We start from the raw sequence: 20,127 nt of genomic DNA, 5'->3' as shown, positions 1-20,127 counted from the left end.
GCCAAAATCCTGATGAACACAAAAAAGGCCCTCAAAGCACCTCAATTCTGCCAGCAGCTTCTTGAGGGGATGCATTACTCCCTTGAGCTTGGCTGCAGGCAGGGTGTAAAATACGAGGGAAGGGAGCTTCTCCAGGCAGGAAGCCATCGAGGTGGTGGACGAGCCCCCACAGGCATTGTGACATCCTTGGCTGGCAGGTCCCAAGGGAACAGAACAGCCCAAACACCTGTAACTGAGCTCTCCCCCTTAGGAAGGGGAGCAGGGCAGTGTAAGTGCACTGCTGCTCCTTGTCAGAGCCAAACCCTGCTAGCTGGGCTTCCCCTTTCTGTTTGTGTGAGCAGAAATCCATGGATGACAGCAGTTGTGAAATGCCTGGCCACACAAGAGCTCTGGCCCTACGAATTTTGAGCAATATTTATGTGTAGGCAGCAGAGCAGCCTTGCTGGGTGCCACTCAGGGCTCAGAATGAAATATACTGCAGGAATCTGAGAGTTTGCTTAAAGGCCCCCAAGAGCTTAATCCACTTCTGTACTGAATCCTTCAGTGAGTGCAAATGAGGGAAGTGACAGACTCCCTCAGGGGCCCATCTCCTGGTGGGATCTATAACACGGTAGCACTAAAACTTTCGGAGTCAATAACTGTATTTCAGTACATGAACGGCTTTAATTTAGTCACTTGGGAAGGATTTCAAACCAAACTCTAGGAATGACAGTGTCTCTGGCAAAGGTTGGACAAAAATACTTTTATCTTGATTTAGAACTGGTAACATTTTTTCATACATAGGTGGTTTTTCTGCCTTCATTTCTTCATTTTGTCTGCCACATCTATTTAGAGCCCTTGGAAAGAATAATTTTGTATCCTGTGTTTTCAGCCCCAAGCACAATAGATTTGAGGAGAACCCTTCAATTTTTCAAGGGGAAAAAAACCCAGCAAAACAACCAGTTAAGAAAGTTTATTCATGTTAATGGCAAGCCTTGAGCAGAAAGGAAGTCACAAGTGTGGTTAGCTGGAAAGCAGAAAACACTAAAAGACTTCACCAAGAACACTTGTGTGGCGTGTCTCTGGTGAGATGGTTTCGGGTGAACATCTGTCCAGGAAGGCAGATGCTGGTGCTCCAGAGCAGCTGGAGAGGTGCAGGGGACACCAGATGTGGGCTCCAAGCACCTCACAGCCAGCACAGCTGGAAATGCTGCCCCAGGCCTGCAGCAGGGAGCACAGGGACCAGCAGCAAGCATGCAGGGTTTATTTTATACCAAGGTTTCTTTTGAAGCTGGTAGGAAGAGGTTTGAACTAGAAATGACAGCACAGGGAGGGGCCCAAGCAATCTAGGCAGGTTCAGGAGCACACTGACAACTCCCTGGCGTGGCTGATCAAGGAACTAAAATAAAATAAGGGTGCTCTGCTGGACCTCAGAATCAAGGAAGAAATGCTTGGAAATGTGAAGGTGTGTCAGCATTTGGTCCAGTGCCTGTGAGACAGTGCAGTTCAGGATCCTGAGAGGGGATAGTGGCACAAAAGGCAAGACCACAACTCTGATTTTGAAGAGCAGACTTTGGCCTCTTCAGGGATCTCCTTGTGACGTGGAGCTGGAAATTGCAGCATCCAGAAAAGCTGCCTGGCTTTCCAAGATGTGCTGCCAAGGTCCATCCCCAGCACAAAGAGGGAGGCAGACTGTTCTCAGTAGTGCTCACTGACAGGGTGAGAGACACGAACTGAAACACCAGATTCCACCTGAACACAAAAAACCTTTTTTTTTTAATTTTTTTTTTTTTTTTTTTTTTTTTTAGTGTGAGGATGCCCAAAAACGAATCAGTTGTGCAGAAAGGTGGTGGAGGTATCTCACTCCATGGAGATACTCAAAACCCAACTGAGCACAAACCTTGGCAACCTGTGCTAGATCACCAGCCAATTTCATTGATTCTGTGATTCTGTTAAATATTTCCTGTTTTCTCAAATGCAAAAATAGACACAGCTGCAGAAAGCTTGATGTGTGGGATAGGAAGGCAAGGTCACAAACTCCTTCTGTAAGGGACTGGGACTGTGCTGGAAAGACAGAGCTGGTCATCTGCTCCCTTACAAGATCCTTCCAGATTCATTAAATACATTGTTTACAGTGTCTGTTCCACCACTGATGAAAAATTTTGCTCTGTTTGTTTCTCAAAGAGACACTTAAAATCTTGCTCATATTTTTTTAATCATTCCAATTGCCAGCCGCTGAGAGTGCCCTTGGTATTATCCAGCAGTGACTGAATGATTCCTGTTTGCTGTGAAGGTGACTGGCAAAGCAAAACAGTTTTTCCCATTCTGCTTCTTTATAATGTATAAAGAAACCAGAATTATTATCAATTTATTTTGGTTTTCCAGCATCTCTTTTCCTGCTTAATTTTTGACCTCAGAACCATAAGGTTATCAAGTCACAGCCATGGGTAATGGAAGCAGCAGCTCTCTGACCTTTCTGGGGCTGTAGTCTCACACAAACAGGCACACAGGGGCTTTGATGCAGGTGTGTCTGCATCCTCAAGAGCTTCCAGCAAATACCCTGGAACAATGGATAGGCCTGGAAAAGGAGTCGGGACGCCAGGACAGCGATGTACACTGTAACGAGAAGAGAGAGCTACATTGTCAATATCTAGGGTTCCTGATCTTAAAATGTTCATGAGCCCTGACTGCTTGAATGAGTTACACTGAGAGCACCAAAACTTTGCTCCTGCCGTTCACAGGAGTAACAGGGAGCACGTCCAAAAAACTGTGACTGCAGCCAAAGCATGAGCCCTTCCATCACTGAGGTGTCTCTGAGCCACTCTGTGTCTTACCATACAAACCAAATTTAGCCCACAGAGAATGTCTACAGCAAAGGTTCCACTGATGAAGTTTAAATCATTTCCAAGCTCGCTTGCTTGCTGCAGAACATTTTTCTTCTGTGTGAAAGATGCAAGTGTTTCTAGGCAGAGATCCACAGGGAGGTTTCAGTCCAAAGCAAAATCAGGGATGAGTTGCTAACAGAGTTCTCAGCAGCTGAAGCCTGGCACAAGTCCCGTGCATCTCAACAGGGCTGGGATTTCACCCTCTGGCTGTAATGGAGTTATGCCAGCAGAGACATTGCTCCAAACTCCCTATTTCTGTCACTTGCTCAGTATTCAGCGCTACTGAAGTCCCAAAGTAGATCTTCCCACAAGAAATCTGCCAGCAAGAGCAAAAGCTAATGTGTAATATTTTATTGTATACAGAGATTAAAAAGGTACAGATGCCTGCAAGAGCCACCTTTCACCAAGCCTTACCAGCCCATTACCATATGTCTGACAAGCCCCTAAATTAAGCTACAGGTTCAGGTTTATAACACTGATGACACTTGAGCTCCCTAATGGCACATCAGTGTGTGTTTAACAAGCTGGCAGCCAGTCTGGCAGTCTGGAGACCCCAGCAAACAGTAGTTTGGTGTCTTTGGCATCTCAAACACACCACATTCTGCCATCAGGGTCAGTATTTCCCCAGGGATATAGGAGTGATGCCTGGGAATGCCACACATGTTTGAGAGGAACTTCTTCCAGAAGTCAGTGGGGCAGGTGCACAGGGGAATCCTCACTCTGTTGGGGTCCTGTTCCCCACACAGGAGCACATCCAAGCTGCCTGCTGCCCTCCTGCCTCCTGCAGGATGCCTGAAGCAGGAGGGTGCCTGTCAAGTATCTGATGCCAGGATTCCAGGCAGCTCCATCTACCTCCCTAGCTGTTAGCTGGGAGAGCTGAATGAGTACCGTGGCGCTGTAAATACCACAGGATAAAAAAAAAGGTCAAGCAAACAATCAGAATTCACAGCATTCTTATTCTTTCCAGAGGAGCCACATGCCTGTGCGGCTGCACTAATGTAGCCTTTTCTTCCTGGGTTCCTCACATTTTTAGTGTTTTCATCTGAGAACCCAGTCCTCCAAGGTGTTTTTGGAAGTTATTCATTTCCCTCTTTTGATGAATCCCTCACACATCAGTCAGATGACTTACATGAAATCACTGATGTGGGGCAGTTCTAGGTCACCTTTCCTGCTCAGCTGTGAATCAGCTTGACCCAGAGGAATTTGGGTCTAACTTTGCCCCATACAGATGGAGAGCATAGGCTCTGTTGCCTCTTCATCTTTTCCACTAGAGCTCCAAAGGACAAGTCTCAAAGCCCACCACCACTCACAGCTGCTGTTTCTTGGGTCTCTGGTGAGTGCTGTAGCAAACCCCCGACCTCTCAACCTTGCACGTTTCATCAAAGTGATCTTTAATTAAAAGGTTTAACAAGTGCAGATTAGCACTTTCCCACTGTAGCTGTGCCAGAATAACTCACATTCTGTTCACAGGGACTCCAGTCACAGTCACCTAAACCAGTTCAGTAACTCCTGCTTACCTAGGGAAAATAGATGTTAATGCCAACAGAAGTGTGGAGTGATCCCTTAAACTGCCTCACTGCCAAGGCTGATAGAAGAGACAAACACTTCAAGCTGGAGGATTAGGAACTCCCCTGTTCCAGTGGGACACCAGGCTCCGACAAACCTCTGCTTTCCCAACTGAGCCAAATTCCTTGTTTCACACAGCACTGGGGAGTTGTCTGGAGTGGCTCAGAAGTCCTTCAGGTGCCTTCAAGGTGCCTATCACTTTTAGCCAGGGGGGCAGCATTTCAGAAGGCTTTGCAAATACCTTCTCCTTTTGCCAGCTCAGTCTCTCCTAGGAGTGATTCCTGCAGTCCATGGGCTTGTCCCATGGCGCCCCTGTGGCAGCAGTGTGTTCCCTTGAAGATGAGAAGGATCTTGTAACTCCTCGCACTGCAGGAAGGGTTTTGCATCTTACCTCTTCTCCAGTGCCTGGGGGAGGTATGCAGACACACCACATCACCCTGTCTGCTGCCTGGCTCCAAGAGCCTAATGGGCTGGAAGTTCAGCCTTGTTCTTGCATCATCTATTGCTGACCTTCAAAAGAAAAATAGGGGATTTGTGTCCAGGAAGGAGGCTTTGAAAATTTAATTTCATTTGGATTTACTTTTTGAGAGAGGGATTTATGTTTATTTTCTATATTCTTGTTTCCTTTTTTTTTTTTCCTGTAGTAGTGTCAGTTTCTTTCTGAAAATTTGGTGGTGATCTTAACAATATGGGCTTCTACCTTTCTCAAATCTTAATAAGCATTAGGGTGTGTTAAAGATGGAAAAAGCCCCAACCTTCCCGCAGGTGTGTTCCCTAGGCAGAGGAACCACTCTGTCCACACTGCCAGAGGTGGCTGAAGGTGCCATGACCCCCGCCCTGCCCCAGGCTGTCACCAGTCCTGCCCCGGCCCTCAGCAGCGCTGTGTGTGTGACAGCTGCATTCCTGTGCGGCAGACAGCGCGCCTGCCCTGCCTAGCGAGGCACAGGCAGCTCCAGCACCTGCTGCGGGAAGGGGGTGCGGTGCTGGGATGAGTAACTGTGGGAATATTAGCCCTCCCCTCGGTGCTGTGCAAACAGCCGGGGATGTGGCTCACGGCTGGCAGGCACCAGGCTCGGAGCAAGCTCCTATCTGCAGAAGAGCATGTAGACACAGCCTCGCTTGTTTAGCTCTGTGTTAACAGCAAAAAACAAATCCTAAGTGGACTAAACAAATCTCATCGTGGCAAAGTGCTTCATCAATTACTAATTCAGCCTCTGGCAGACTAATAGGGAATAAAGCTGTTTACCTCAGAGTATGACACATTTTTCTTTCTTGTCTTCTCCCTGTGGCACCTGTAGATAGGTTCTGCTGTGCAAAGCTTTGTGTCAGTGACTAATGAGCAACAATTGCTGCAGAATTCTATAAGCTGCATATCATAACAGCTATTAAAGACATTAGGAAAAGCCCTAAGAATCCTCTACCTGGGCCAAAAGGTAAAAAAAGGTTCTTTCAGAACATCAAACCTGATGATGCAGCACATTTCGAGCGCCACTGGCAACAAGAAGAGGTTTTGTACCACAGCTTTTGTATTTTCACTTCCATTTTCTGACTATATATAACAACAACACTCCTGTCCAGGTGGGATAACAAAGGAAATTGTTCCGACTAAAAGCCATGAATATATGTGAAGTAAAATGGGTACTCCAAGGGGTCCTTTGGAATTAGCACCCCTGGGAAGGTAGTATTTGAAACCAAGTTGTAGTTTGGGATCTTTTAAAAGAGGAATGTAAAAACCTTACTCACAGTGATGTTTGTAGGTCACCATTTGACTGCATCCTGTGTTGTTGCCCCATGGTGTGGGAAGTGTGGGAGGGAATGGAAAAATAAACAGAGTACAGTAAAAAACTTCCTAGGGCTTCCCAGCTCTTGGGCTTGCTGATAACAAACAGTTCAGGCACACAGGTTCCTAGATATTCCTGAATAATCCAGGCAGGGCAGCACAGAATAGGATCATGCAGCCAGTGAGTTACTGGGCAACAGGCACTGCACATTGAATTCAAACACAAACAAGGCACTTACTCAGGAGGGGCAGCACAGCCCAGTGATGTGGGCATGGCACACCAGGGATAGAGCTGACATTGGCATTGCACACACAGGGACAGAGCCATCATGAGCATGCCACACACAGGGACAGAACCAGCCAGCTCTGTATGATCCCACAGCAACCCCAGGCACAAAAGCTGTGCAACAGGCTCTTGGGTCACCTGTGCACGCCGTCAGCCTCAGACCAGCTGGGTGAACATTCCCTCCTGGCATCCTACACCTGCCCACAGGTTAACCTTTACAGGCCTCATTTAGGTCTCCAGGAAATCCTACAAGAAAACAGTGCCAGTGGAGCAGGGGATTTCACCCTCTGTATCCATTGTCTGACTGCAGGTTCACTTTAGGAAAGAGGAGTGTGATTTCTCGATTCCTCACTGGCGCTGCTGGGGAAATGGTTAATCCCAAGCCATCAGATGCCTTCACTGCTTTCATTTAAAGGGGTTTGCCAACCAGGTGCATTTCCACTGTTGTAAAACTAGTACTACAGGAAATAATTATTGTTTCTGTTCTGCTGGGCCTCCTTGACCAATAGAAGGCTTTAGTAATAGGAAAATACAAGGTAATATCTTCACATTGCAAGTCACTCCATTCCCTTCCTGTTACTATTAGATATGCACAAATGAGAGCTAAAGAGTCAGTTCTTGTATGGACTAATTTTTTGTGTGGTTTTAACCATTAAGATGTTGGTACTGCCCAGAATACTTCTTGATGAGGTTACATTTAAAGCTTTTCCAAGAGTCTCATCTTTGCTGCAGAGTGGTATTAGAATATATTGTTCTGCAAAAGAATAATTAATTATTTCAATTTAGCTTAACAAGAAAACACAAATAAAGTCTTATATAGCCAGAGGATCAAAACCTGCAGTTAATTCAGCTTGCAGTTGTATTATCTGTTGGTGCCATAGTTTCATTATGTTCTCCAGGCAAGCCAGACAATACCGAAATCTTAGCACACAAGAAAGTTATTTTGTATTGCAGATATTTCATTACTGATAAAATGAATGGTATCTTATACCCATTTAGCATCTTCCATAGATGCTTCCACAGGAGGCACATCATCTGTGCGTTGTCATTTAGTCATCCATCCCTTACAACAGAGCTTCAGCTGCTGTGATGCAGAATTGAGAGACATCAGCACCTTGATAACACAGTTCAGTAACCCCCTAAGTTATATCCTGGTTCACGTCAGATGCCATGTGAAAGAAGATACATAGTGACACACATCATGAATATTTTTATACAGCTTTTCCATATTCAGGCTCATTTTTATCTTGTGTTATAGCAAGAGTTTTTTAAAAGTTCCTACAAGCCAGGCTTTAACCAGATGTTAATTTCAGAAGCTTGATGGCACCATTCTGGTTATGAAATCGAGCCCTATGTTGGAACTATAATAAGATTTAAATGTATATGTCAGATTAAGAAACCTCCCCATGGCATTTCTCATTCTAGGTACCAAGGTGAAGCCATGGCCAGAGGTGTGCATCTGTACATCTGCAGTGCACAGGGGCCATGGAGCAATACTGAGATCTCATTGCTGGTCAGAGTTTCTTTAGTCAGAGACCCTCTCAGCTCTGCCTCTACCATGGATGCTCAGCTTCAGGAAACCCAGCTGAATTCCCAGCAGTGGGAGCCACCCCTGCAGCTCCTCTCAGCCTTCTCTGAAGCCTGCAGGGCAAAGGAGCTCCCTTCTGATGGCCTCCCTGCACACCTGTGGAACCACGGCGTCATTTCCCTTCCCGCTGTTTAATTTTCCAAAATGTGTCTGTGCCAACACAACTGGGTTTCTTTTCCAGCCAGATAAGAAGTGGCTTTTCCTACTGCAATGTGTTTGCTTCCCTTGAGTTAGCAATTGTGACCTTTACATACAGTTCTTTATCCCAGTCATGTTGCTGTATTTCTGAACAGGAATGTCAGTAAATCCTGAAGAAGGTTAAAAAAACCCAGCTGACCACTATTGTATTCCCCATTCCAGATTTCTCTCCCAAGTTTTTATCCTTCACCTCTGCACTCACTGCATCAGGTGGTCACTACCCCAGAGATCTCAGCTTTGCAGCTTTCCTTAATTAGAAGGTAGGAGAGAAACACATAATTAGCCATGAGCGGTGTCTGTTTTCAGCCAAATGATGCACCTGTGGAGGGTGCAGGGAATTCACGTGGAGCACATGTCACACAAGCCACTCCATGGTGGCATTACGACCATGCAGGCTCTTCCTGGGAGAGCTCACCAGGTTACCCAACACCTCAGCAGAGAGGTGTGAGACACTCAGAGCACCCTTTTGATGGCCACCCTCTGATTTCATGGGCATGGAGGTACCTGGGCTGTGATTTGCAGCCCAGGTGAAGGGCCATATCAGAAAACTCAGGCTTTGTATCAACCATCACTCCCCTGGGCCCTGTAGCAACACTCAAAACATTGGCAGGAAACCCACTGCTAAGGGTGCATCCTGCAACTGAAATCAGCAGTGGTGGCTGATGCAAGACACTTGCTTTCTTTCATGTCAAGACCCCAGAGTGGGAAATACTAACTTCTACCACAGCTTGAGCAGAGATATGTCACAACAAAACTGCTTCAGGTCGATGGTAATTTAATCATATTCCTTCAGTTTGTCAAATGGAATAAAAACTCCCCAAAAAAGTTGATTTTGGTTCAGTTTGATGTTAACAGGTACTTACCCAAGCTGGCAAAGTACTTCATAGGAAGTACATTTAAATTATTTCCTGTCCCTGTTCTCCTACATGGACCATGTTCTCCCATTTAATTTCCCACCCCCTGCCCTCCCTCACCAGCAACAGGGCCTCATGTGGTTTCCTTGGCTACAACACAGCCCAGGAGTCGCTGCCCTGCTGGAAGCCTCAGCCACAGAGGAAAACTGAGAACACAGGGTATCCAAGCCACCAGTTCCCATGGACACTGCTGCTGCTCAGGCCGGGGATTTCTCTTCCTGGCTGACCTGGCAAACACAGCCCCAGCATTGCAGAGCTGTGATCTTTTTCATCAAGGAAAACACCTCACCTGGGGGAAAATAAGTGTCAAAGCACCACAATTCTCCATGGGACAAAATTTGTTGTTACCAGCTCCCCTGCCAAAAGCCCACTCAGCCCTGTCCAGAGGAGGCCAGCAGGGAGTGAAACGACCAGGAAAGCAAGGTAAAAACAAAACCCCCTAACACAATCTGAATGCTAGAAAACCATCAGCCTGTGCACTGCATGGCAGTGTCCCCAGGACTGCCTGTCCCCCACTACACAGCTGTGCTGGCCCAGCAACCAAAGGGTTCATTCTGCTCACAGGGGTATCTCTTGTTTGAAGAATCAGTCACTAGACACCAGGTAGTTTCCACAGCTGGTAATTAAAGCGATTTGGACATCCAAAGGGCAGTTCTCTTGCCAAAGTGCAGCAGCTCCTGGCAGCCAGCCCTCCCAGCTCTCCTGCATCCTGCTGTTGCCATGGCAGCACACAGGATGTGCACCTCAGTGCTTATTAGGCTCCAAGAAGCATTTCCCATGTGAGCTGGGCTGCACAATCACAGGCATATAACTGTTAAGCCATCATGGTATGAAAATTAGCCATGGCCGCAATTACCCAAAACTCGAAAAGCTGGAAGAGCACTCATCTTTGTGCATTGGCTGTCCTCATTTAAGGCTTTATCTCTCGACTTGCAAAACACTCCAATAAGCAGTGTCTGCTAGAGGTAAACAGACATCCTTTATATTTGACAAAGGGCCTTTCCTTTCCTTTCCTTTCCTTTCCTTTCCTTTCCTTTCCTTTCCTTTCCTTTCCTTTCCTTTCCTTTCCTTTCCTTCCCACATGCAGTGTTTATTGAGCAGTTAGAAAGGAGATTCACGTGCTGTGGCTGTTCTAGCAAACCCTTGGAATTGCCAGCAGCAAATGTAAACTCCACTGTGACCTCCTGGGTCTGTAAAGCCTGTTGCCCTCAATCTTACTCTGCTGTTTTAGTTTTTTAGGATTCCACAGATGCCAAAAGTAATCTTAGTTTACATTAAGTACAGGCAGGCCAAAGACACTCTGCTGAAGCAAGAGAACTACTTGGACAAGTAGGGCCTACTTGCAGAGAAAGGATTACTGGTAGAAATCAGGATTAAAAGACTGAAGCCACGAGACTGTAAGTCTCTCTTTTGCTGTGTCAGGTCTTGATTATGTAAACTGGCCACCGGAGCTGAAAGACTCCCAGGATGACGTTTCCTGGAGATCACAGCCCCACCTACATTCCCCCAGGGATGTGCTTCGGGCTTTCAAAGTTTTTGTCATTTTGGAGGACACCCAGGCCTAATTACAGTAGGGACTGGGGGCTGCCAAAAGCACAGAAGCTGCTCAAAAGTCTTCATGCTGTAATATTGCAAAAGTGGCTCGCTGAACTGAGCAGTCGGTCCAGGCTCTGGCTCCCCACAGAGGGGAGCATTAAGGAGTGAGGCAGTGACAAAGCACAGGTGGCAGTGACCCTTTTAGGGCTGTCACAACACCTTCCATCAGAATAGAGCGTGCACTAGCTGGCTGACACAAGGGTCCTCAAAACACAAGGGGGACGAGGTCACAAACAGGTGCAGGGTGACCCAGAATGTTAATCTGAGACATTTGCAGCAGGGGGGAACACTGCCATGTTGAGTCATGTCACTTTCTGCTTTGGCCCAATGACTTGGCTACAGTCTGGGATGCTGCCCTGCCTCCTGCTTGTTAGCTGGGGCACAGGGAATTTTGCCCAGATCACGGCCTGGAAGTGTGAGATAGAATGGATCTGATCTCTTTCTTTGCTTCTTTCCTAATTTCAACTACAAGTCTGCCTTTTACAATGCATCATGCACCAGTGAACTCTGCTCTTCTGTGTAGTGGTGGACATCAGAGCCCTGATGTCTGTGCTGGGTGGGGGCTACCTCTGGGTAGGACTGTCTTGCACACGTTGCCTCCGTCCTGGTTTCTCTCTGGCCATGCACAATGCTCCTAGGGAGGACCTGCAGCCCGCTAAAAACTGCTGTGCTGGCAGGAGCCACAACCTGTGTGGGATGGGAGGGGCAATGGGGAAAGGGTCCACACAGGGACGGAGCTGAGAGCCTTTTGCTAGGAGTCTCCAGCAACAGCAGCGTTTCAAACCCCCACGTATGTGCAAGCTGATATTTCAGTGCCTGCAGGTTGCTATGGACAACCAAAGATTTCTAAACTGCAGAGCCCCAGCACTCTGTACACTGCAGTAACACTTGGCATTGCTGTTTCCAAGAGCTCTATGTTGGAAAGTAAGGAATACTGTCACCACTTTTCACTGAAGATGCAGAGGGTCTGATCACTGTGAGGTGAAACAGACCCCTCAGGTAAACCCCACCCATTTAAATCCTCTGACACCTGAAATCACCTCCTCAAACATGCAGCCCCGTCAGACAGCACACACAAATGCAGGGGCAAACTGTGTGGAAGCAAGTCACTGGAATAAGAGCATGTTCTGGAGGATGACAGGGGAATTAAGGGGGGGAAAGGTCCACGAGTCAGGTTTCCCATGCATTTAATCCTGGCTGCAGAAATTGCAGGTCTGAGCTGACTGCACACCTGACCTGCAGGTGGGACCTCTCCTTTGCAAAGGGCCTGCCCCAGCATGCAGCAAGGCTTGTGTTTCCCTGGCCACCCATTCCCCTGGGAGGAGGAGTGTTCTTCCCAGCCAAACAGAGGTGTGACAGGGCTCCTCTTACATGGCTGCACACACAGCAAAGGCTGTTCACAGTCATGACGAGGATGGGACAGGATTCAGAGCTTCTAAGACCCCCCCACCACCATCCATCCAGCTGGCATCTGCCTTGTGCAGCCCATCCTCACACAGTTTCAGGAATGAAGAAAACACACCCAGTGTGTTCTATCTCATGAACAGGAGCTGGGTGTTATTAAAGCTGTGCCTTCTGGATGCAGGGGTGCTGTTGCCTGCAGTAAGAGTAGGGGAAGCAAGGTAGAGCAAAATGGTCTGCCAGCATCATGCAGGAGGTCTGTGGCAGAGCTACGGCAGACTTGGGTCTCCAGAGCCTGCTGAAAGCATTGCAGTTTCTGTCAGGACCAAGATAACTATGAACTGTAGCTACCCCCATTTTAAGAGGGTGAAAATGCCTGTACAGTCTGCAGTCACAGAAACTCACCCCCCACAGCCCCTTGCACAGAAATGCACTTTCATTTGGTCTAAAATGAAAACTGTGATACAGAAGTATGCATAATAGTTTGTACAAGTACAGTCTGAACCATTATTTGGCTTGGCACAGGGAAAATGTCAAGGAAAAAGATCTAGGAGTAGGGTTAGCTTATCCTACTCCATCTATACTCAATGCATGTCCTCCTCTCTCTCTGCAGATCTGCAAAGTGCCACCTAATTTATCTTCCCACCAACACAGGCACAGAGAGCACACCTCCATGATTAATGGACTTTAACACTCGAGGAGTTGGTTACATTGCAGCAGACAATGAGAAATTTGATTACTGCTAATACGATATTGACACAAATGTCAATGCTCTGAGACACACAATATCATTTTGAATCAAGGATCCCTTTCATCATTGTTATTTTTGTTTGCTTCTTCCATTTTAATAAGCTGTTGCTCTGTGTGTTACCCAGGTACTCCAGCCTAAAACTACCTGGGGACAATTTAGTTTTCATCTAACACTTCATTAAGTAGGAGGCACCTTTAACAAAAAGGTGTTTGTGCTCACATAGCCCCGTTATCATTTAAATACACAATGCTCCAGCTGAAAACTGTGGTCAGGTGATGCCTTTGCCTCAGTGATAACTAATCTGTTGTTTTATCAAAGTCACATATAGCAGGAAGTGGGAATAATGGCTTTTTCTTTTTTGTCTCTGGAGAATCATATTGACCAAATCAGCTTAATCTTGGCCAGTCAAAAATTAAATTAAGCTTGGCAATTGTGTTGTGTAGCCAAACAACCGAGGCAGTCAGAGCCACAGGTGGGATCTCCCCTTGCAAAGGGCCCACACAGCATGAGCAGAGGCTGCAGCTGGCCAAGGCTCCTGTTTCCCTGGCCACCTTCCTTCCCAGCTGGGCAGAGGCACAACGGGGCTACCCTGCTGGGCTGTCTGTGGGAGCAGTGGCTCCAAGAGAACCACTGGTGTGGCTGATGGAAGTGGGTCCATGAGGAAATCCAGTTACCCCCATTAAATTCCACACCTTCAAGAAAGAGTTAGCTTAGCTTCTGACACAAAATTTCAATAAGGACTGGAGAAATAGACAGGGTGGGAGAAGCAGCAGTATTTCTGGGGATGAGGGCTCTTAATGGAACCCACACAACCATTAAAGATCTTAAACTCAGCATGGAAGCTACACAAGAAGTTGTACCAAGCCTTGAAGCTGATCTCATTTCTATCCAGGACCTAGAGCAGAGGAAGAGGAGCAGGAGGCAGGGGAGAGTCAAGCCTTATGACCAAGTGGCAAAGCTCAGTTTCAATTCTAAAGCTGTGCTTCAAGAAATGAAAGCAGAGCCCAGGCAAAGTAAACACAGACCTTACTTGGGAAAAACCTGACTGGAAACCAGCAAAACCAAAACACTTTAAGAGCTAAAGAAACTTAAAAGTTAACTCTCTATACTTTTTACTAATACATTACAAGTTCAAAGTCTGCAAAACCACTTGTAACCACCTAAAAGGAGCAAAGTATGAGATAGAAATGTACTGTGAGGCTGCTAAATAATCTCCTCTCTGTACTGCTGCAGGATGAGATAGGGTGGCATCTGTATCCAGGCTCCTTGGAGCAATGGACTGAGGCACTGTCCAGAGGGGGTGTGAAAGGAGGACACAGAAGCTCAAACTGACAAATAACACAGAAAAAAAACTTCCCACAGGACACAGAAATTATGTTTCTGCTGCTCATGCTGCCAGTATCAACTCCATTAAAACAACCATCTACTTTTCTCCTTCAGACATTATGGCCTCTGACTTGTTTCGTCTGACAAACATGTTACACCTTCTGGCCAGCAATTACTTACATGGCCATTTCTTTCTTCCTCAAGACCTAGAAGTTCTCACAACCCAGTGTTATCATAGATTTGCTATTTACTGGTAACAGCATATTTAAAATCCAAAAAGAAGGAACTGAGTCAGAAAGAAGAGCAATTTTATACTACCTACAGGCTTGGGAGAGAGTCAATTCTATAAATCAGGAACACAATCCAATAGAATAGAGAGGAAAGGGCTGATTCTGAGTCTGCCCATGTGCTCTCCAGCCATAGCAAGTCACAGGACTTTCAGCACAGCTCTGCTCTTCCCAAATCATATTCCAACTCCCAGAACATTATAAGGGAGGCTAAAAAGATCACTACACAAATGGCTGGTCATTAGTTCAATCTATCAAACAACCAGAGACATGAACCACAATTACACCAGTGAATAGAAAAACTGTATGGAAATGCCATCCTTTTCACCCTGCAGGCTATGAAACAGCAACAGCTGTGACAAGGAAAAACATTCCCCTCCTCATCACTGGAGATTTAAAACACAGAGTTAGACAAGAACCTGCCTAGTGAAAGCAAAGCCAGTCCTGCCCTGGGGCAAAAGGGCAGCCTGAGTGACTTAGAAAATGCTGTCCAAGCCCTGTTTGCTAGTCATGCATGTGCCACCTCCCCAGTGCAGCCGGGCTGCCCAGCAGCCTGTGTCTGCTGCAGGTGAGGTCACGGTTACTGCAGTAACCACGGTGGGCTTCTTTTCCAAAGGAGAGACAGGGGAGGTTTTTCACTCAAACTGTAAGAATGCTCAGCTCACGTGTGGAAGCCTGCTGCTGCCAGGCTCTGCAGACCAGCCCTGAAGCAGACAGTGACAGCAAAGTTTGGTCCTTGTGTGGGCACTGGTGGCATCCTCAGTGCAGAGCTACAGAGCTGAGCGCTGCTCTCACAAGAGCTTTGGGGGAAAAAATATTTTTTAAAAATGCCCCCACAAATCTCCTTCCTCCAGATTTTAAACCTCCAGGTTTTAAAAATGGCAAATTAAAGCCTAAGTGAAATAAGAGACAGAGAACCAAGATAAATAACCAAGAGCATTAAAGGTTCTCCTTGGCAGGCAGGGAACAAGCTTGGCGTAGGACTGGGACCTGCTGTGCACCCTGTAAGTCAGAGCCATGGGCTGCCCTCTGCAGTGTACATCAGCCTGAGTAGAGGTGGCATGTTCCTAAGTCACTGGGGCTGCTTTACAATTCAACCTGCAGGTGTAACTAACCCTCCCACTTAGCCCTACCCTTTGAATCTAAGTGTGAGAGCTTGATCTGACACATTTATCCTTATCTGCTCTAAACATTGCTCCATTGCTTTACGTTTGCTTTCTGTAACAGAGAAATAAATGTTATTCTTCCTTTGGTAACCTAGGAGCCCTCTATTGGTACTCAAATTACTGACAGGGATGGTCTCTAACAGTCCTAATCCTCCAGTCCTTATTTGGGGAATCATTACTTGGGAAAAATTCATTTTGAATCATCAGACTTGGCCTGAAATTGAACTGATGGAGAATTTATTCACCCCAGATGAGCATTAAATGCTCACCAGTAAGAGCAAAGGCTTTCTAAACTGGCCCTTACTACCCAAGTGGGACTCACACTTCCCATCCCAGTGCTTATCAACTGCAGAGATCATCCCAAGGACATTTCTACTGCCAAGTAAGTCTGAAATTTTCATTATTTTATTGATGCCTTGTATCACATTTTCATTGCCATATGTAAAACTTGGGGATTTCCCCCTCACCCCCTCTGTGAAAGTCTTCCACAGGAATGTACTTCTTAGTGCTGGGCACATCTGACAGGACCAGAGTCCCCTTTTCCCCAGCACATAGTTTTCCATCCTATTATATTTATGCCTTTCCTTGACTTTCTCTGCCAGCACATTTGTTGTGAGAATAACAGCCCTTAGGGGCAGATAGTTCTTATATTTTCTTCATGCCTAAAATAATTGTACCTACTTATTAAAAACCTCACTGACAGTATGATACAATAACCTTTGTGATTTATTTATCTTTCAGTGAGCTTTAGAGAGAGCTACAGCCTCTTTTCCAGCTTCGTGCTCTACAGTCCATCATCAAATGCAGTGCTGTGCTCTGATGTTTGCAACATCCTACAACAAGAAATTGGTCTTTGAATTACATTTATTCTGCCCTTATCTAGTTGATTTACCGGTTCCTCAAATATTTGCTTCCTTATACTATCTTAATTGAAGATTCCTCCTGCCTATAATTCCTTCCACTGCTATTCTACAGAGAGCAACACTCTCCAAACAGCGCGTTTATGCTGTCGTGCCCACCTTCTGTGTACACCACCATTCCTACTTTTTTTACACCACTTTAGCCTTCAAAAAAACTCCAAGCAAAAGATTTCAAGGGTACCGAAACCAGCTGGATTCTGTGAGGAGTTTTTCCTTTTCCCCAAGGAAGGCCTGCCTTCTGAAGGCACAAGCAAAACATTTATAGGCAGTAAGGAACCTCCTTAAGATCCCTTGTCCTTGTCTTGTTCTTGCCCAGTTATTTTTCTGATAACTTGGCAAGCAAGGCAGAAGGTGCTGCTGATTCCAGACTTCTGCCCTGCAATCTCTCAGCTCTCAGGGAGCCCCAAGCAGACTGGGACAGCAGAGACAAGGTTTTTCCAGACAAACAATGAAGCTTTGCTAGCTCAGCCCCACTATCAGCTGGATCTGTACCTGCGAATGAAAAGCAGATGAAAAGATGTACAAATTTAATCTGTTGGATGGTGTTTGTTTTTTCAGCCAGGTAACTGGAGTATGGGATCTCACATCACAGAGCAGGCTAACAACTCGAGAGTGCAAGTAAGCAGTAGCAAAAAGCAAAACGGAAAAGGAACAGGTTCTTCCAGAAAAAATACCAAACAGAAAAGGCAATTCTTAAATGTATTAGAGGCAGACACACATGGGGCTGGTACAACTCAAGGGCAATGACTAAGAACTTCACTTTATGATCTCTCCTGCACCATTCCAACCTCTCACATAAAGTAGAATTTATTGGCAAGGATTTACACAAATTAATTCTAAGTATTCCTTTGATTGGTTTAACCCTTCTAGGTTTTTGAATCTGTCACTGTCTCCTGTTTATCTGCAAAAGAGAGAAGGGACATGGAGCACCTGATTATCTCCTCACAATATCACAGTGCATGGCATGGCACATGATAGCACTCCTTATTCTTTTCTAGTACCTGTTAAAGCTTTACAGGGCTGCTAACACATTTCCAGACAAATTTTGAAACCTTCTTCCAAAAAAAAAAAAATCATCCAGAACTGTCTTGGTGGATTTTTTAAATTATATCCAAAAAAGGCAATTAATAATGACCACAAATAGAAAAGCTTTGCCTGAAGTTGCTAATAATATTCTATCATCTTATCTTTGAATTCTTTTTTGTGGATTAGAGATGCTAATAATTATGAATCCCTCCAGCTTCATTTTATCTCGTACAGTAATATAATCAAAATCATCCTGCTCTAAACTCTCTATAGCAAATCCTCTTTTTAAAGCCCTTGTTCAACGTTCTCCCTCATTTTAATTTCCTTTGCTGCTGCTTATTATGCTAAAGCCTGGCATCTGAAAACTGAACTGCAGCATTAACCATTTTTTTCAGCACACACCATACCTATTCTTTCTGTATATCGATGCTGTAAGTATATTTTTAAACACCAGGCTGCCTGCAGTGAAATGCCTTGCATTCCCATTGTGTTACTGTAAATACCATTATTATGAAGAAATGATTGACTTTGTTTAACACACTGTTCAAATAGTCTGCAGAGATGTCTGTGGTGCCAGTGTCATTCTTTTGCTTTAATTATAATTTTAATCATCCATGATCTTCCATTTGTTTGTGCAGTAAGATAATTATTTTTTTCTAGCACAAAGCACCGAAACGATGTCTTAGTATTATTATTTTTTATTATTGATTTGCACTACACTCCTGCTCACTCTCTCTGCCAGATCCTCTGTTTCCAATGCTGCTGCTAAAAACCCACCATCTAATGGCACATCCGAAAATGGCCTGCTGCATCCTAATTTCCTCTGCCTCATCAGCAGGGTATTTGCTGACTCGTTCAGGTTTGGGCTTGCTGTACCCACCTGTAGGGCAGCAGAACAGTTCAGCACAACCACAGCTCTGGGACCTCTCGAAGCCCATCCTGTGCCCTGTGGCCAACAGCCATATCTGCTGTCCTTCCCAGCTCGTGGCAGCCTGCACCCTCTGCTTTCAGGTCTACAAACTCCCACTGGAAGGGAGATGTAAGAGTGAGGAGCCCAATCTCCTGTGGCGTGTCTGCCTTCAACACTCCTTCCACATTGTCTTTGGCAGGCAGATCCAGGGGATTTACTCTGCTCTGCCCCTGGGACACCACGATGTGACACCAGTCCTGAGACAGCAGACTGGGCAATGCACCTTTTTCACCACACAGCAAGCTCACCTCAGGCTGCAGCAGAGTGCACAAAGCTCGGTTGTGAAGGACCAACGTGAGCTCACTGCAAACCCACTGGAAGCTCGGACTCTCATCCTGACCACAGGCACAGCAAGACATGAGTCACCCAGGTGACTTCATTGCCCTACAGCAGGTGGGTGTCACAGTAAATGTCACAGTTGAGGTGGCCACGATACACAGAGTACCACCATACAGTTTCAGAAAGCTTCAGCCCAGAGTAACACTATGCCACATCAGAAGGCTTCAGGCATCCACCCATACAGAGTAACATCACGTCTCTTCAGAAGGCTGCAAGTGCCTGCCTGCCTCAGTTCCTATTAATTTCAATTTCTTACTCTGATTCTTCCTCCACTTCCCATAGTCTTTCCCTAACTTCTTTCCAAACACTAAAAGCAGTCCTTGCATCAGTCTTAAAATCTTACAACATTGTCCATAGTAAAACACTACGAAGGATGTAGTCAGTAGCCTTAATGCCTTCTCTTTTTAACAAAGCTTTCAGTGTGGACAAATACACTCTGTTCTTCACTTAAGTTATTTCCCATTATGTCCCCAGCAGCTCACCTGTACCCCAGGTGTCAAAATCATTCTGGTCCAGACCAGGCAGCTTCTCCTGCAGCTCTCAATGCTACACTGGGCTCTGTCTCCAGCCACACCTCACTCACCTTACAGCCCAGTCCCAAGTCACACCAGGGTGACCATGTGCCACAGCTGAGATGGCCATGATACACAGAGTATCATCGTACAATTTCAGAAGGCTTCAAGCTCTGCCCTTCTTGTTCTTCAGCCCAACCTTTTATCCCCTCCTGTTGATGCCCTGCCCCTGTGTGCCCTCTGCTCCCTTTGGTGGTTGCTCAGTGCCCCTGGGCACTCCATGGCTCATTGCTGTCAGTGCTGCTCCCTGCTGCTCACAGCTGTGCCCACTGGGGATGGGGCTCAGCCCCACTCCCAATCACCACACACTGTGTAACTACAAGTGGGGATGTCTACCTTTTTAACCAAATGTAAGGTGTAGCTTTATCTCTAATTGAATGCCCAGGCATGCCAGGGGAAGCACTGAAGCCCTATTAGCAGCCACCCCCTGTGCAGCAGAGCACCCTGTAGCAGCATACTGCCTGTAATTATAAGCCACTGAACTATGGAATGTCAGAAATAGCAGAAAACACAGGGTTTGTAGGATTTGCTGTATTAGTTCCTCAGAAAGAGATTCACTGATGGGTTTTGACAAAAG

The 20,127-nt window shown here is 46.1% G+C and overlaps 1 long non-coding RNA gene across 3 annotated transcripts; it reads right to left on the bottom strand.

Moving 5' to 3' along the window:
- Positions 1 to 2,857: 2,857 nt before the first annotated feature.
- Positions 2,858 to 19,689, bottom strand: LOC135308649 (uncharacterized). Of its 3 annotated transcripts, none has more exons than XR_010369030.1 (2): positions 19,562 to 19,689; positions 2,858 to 4,940 (listed from the first exon to the last, which is right to left on the bottom strand). It is a non-coding gene; the product is annotated as an uncharacterized LOC135308649 (long non-coding RNA). The 3 variants fall into 3 exon arrangements; XR_010369029.1 differs by having other exon boundaries at positions 19,461 to 19,595; XR_010369031.1 differs by lacking the exon at positions 19,562 to 19,689 and adding an exon at positions 19,129 to 19,145.
- Positions 19,690 to 20,127: the final 438 nt, after the last annotated feature.

Source organism: Passer domesticus, chromosome 10, assembly GCF_036417665.1.
Source record: "Passer domesticus isolate bPasDom1 chromosome 10, bPasDom1.hap1, whole genome shotgun sequence".
In the NCBI taxonomy this organism is placed as follows: domain Eukaryota; kingdom Metazoa; phylum Chordata; class Aves; order Passeriformes; family Passeridae; genus Passer; species Passer domesticus.
Note: the sequence above shows the minus strand (reverse complement) of the source record. Positions and strands in the feature narration are given on the sequence as shown.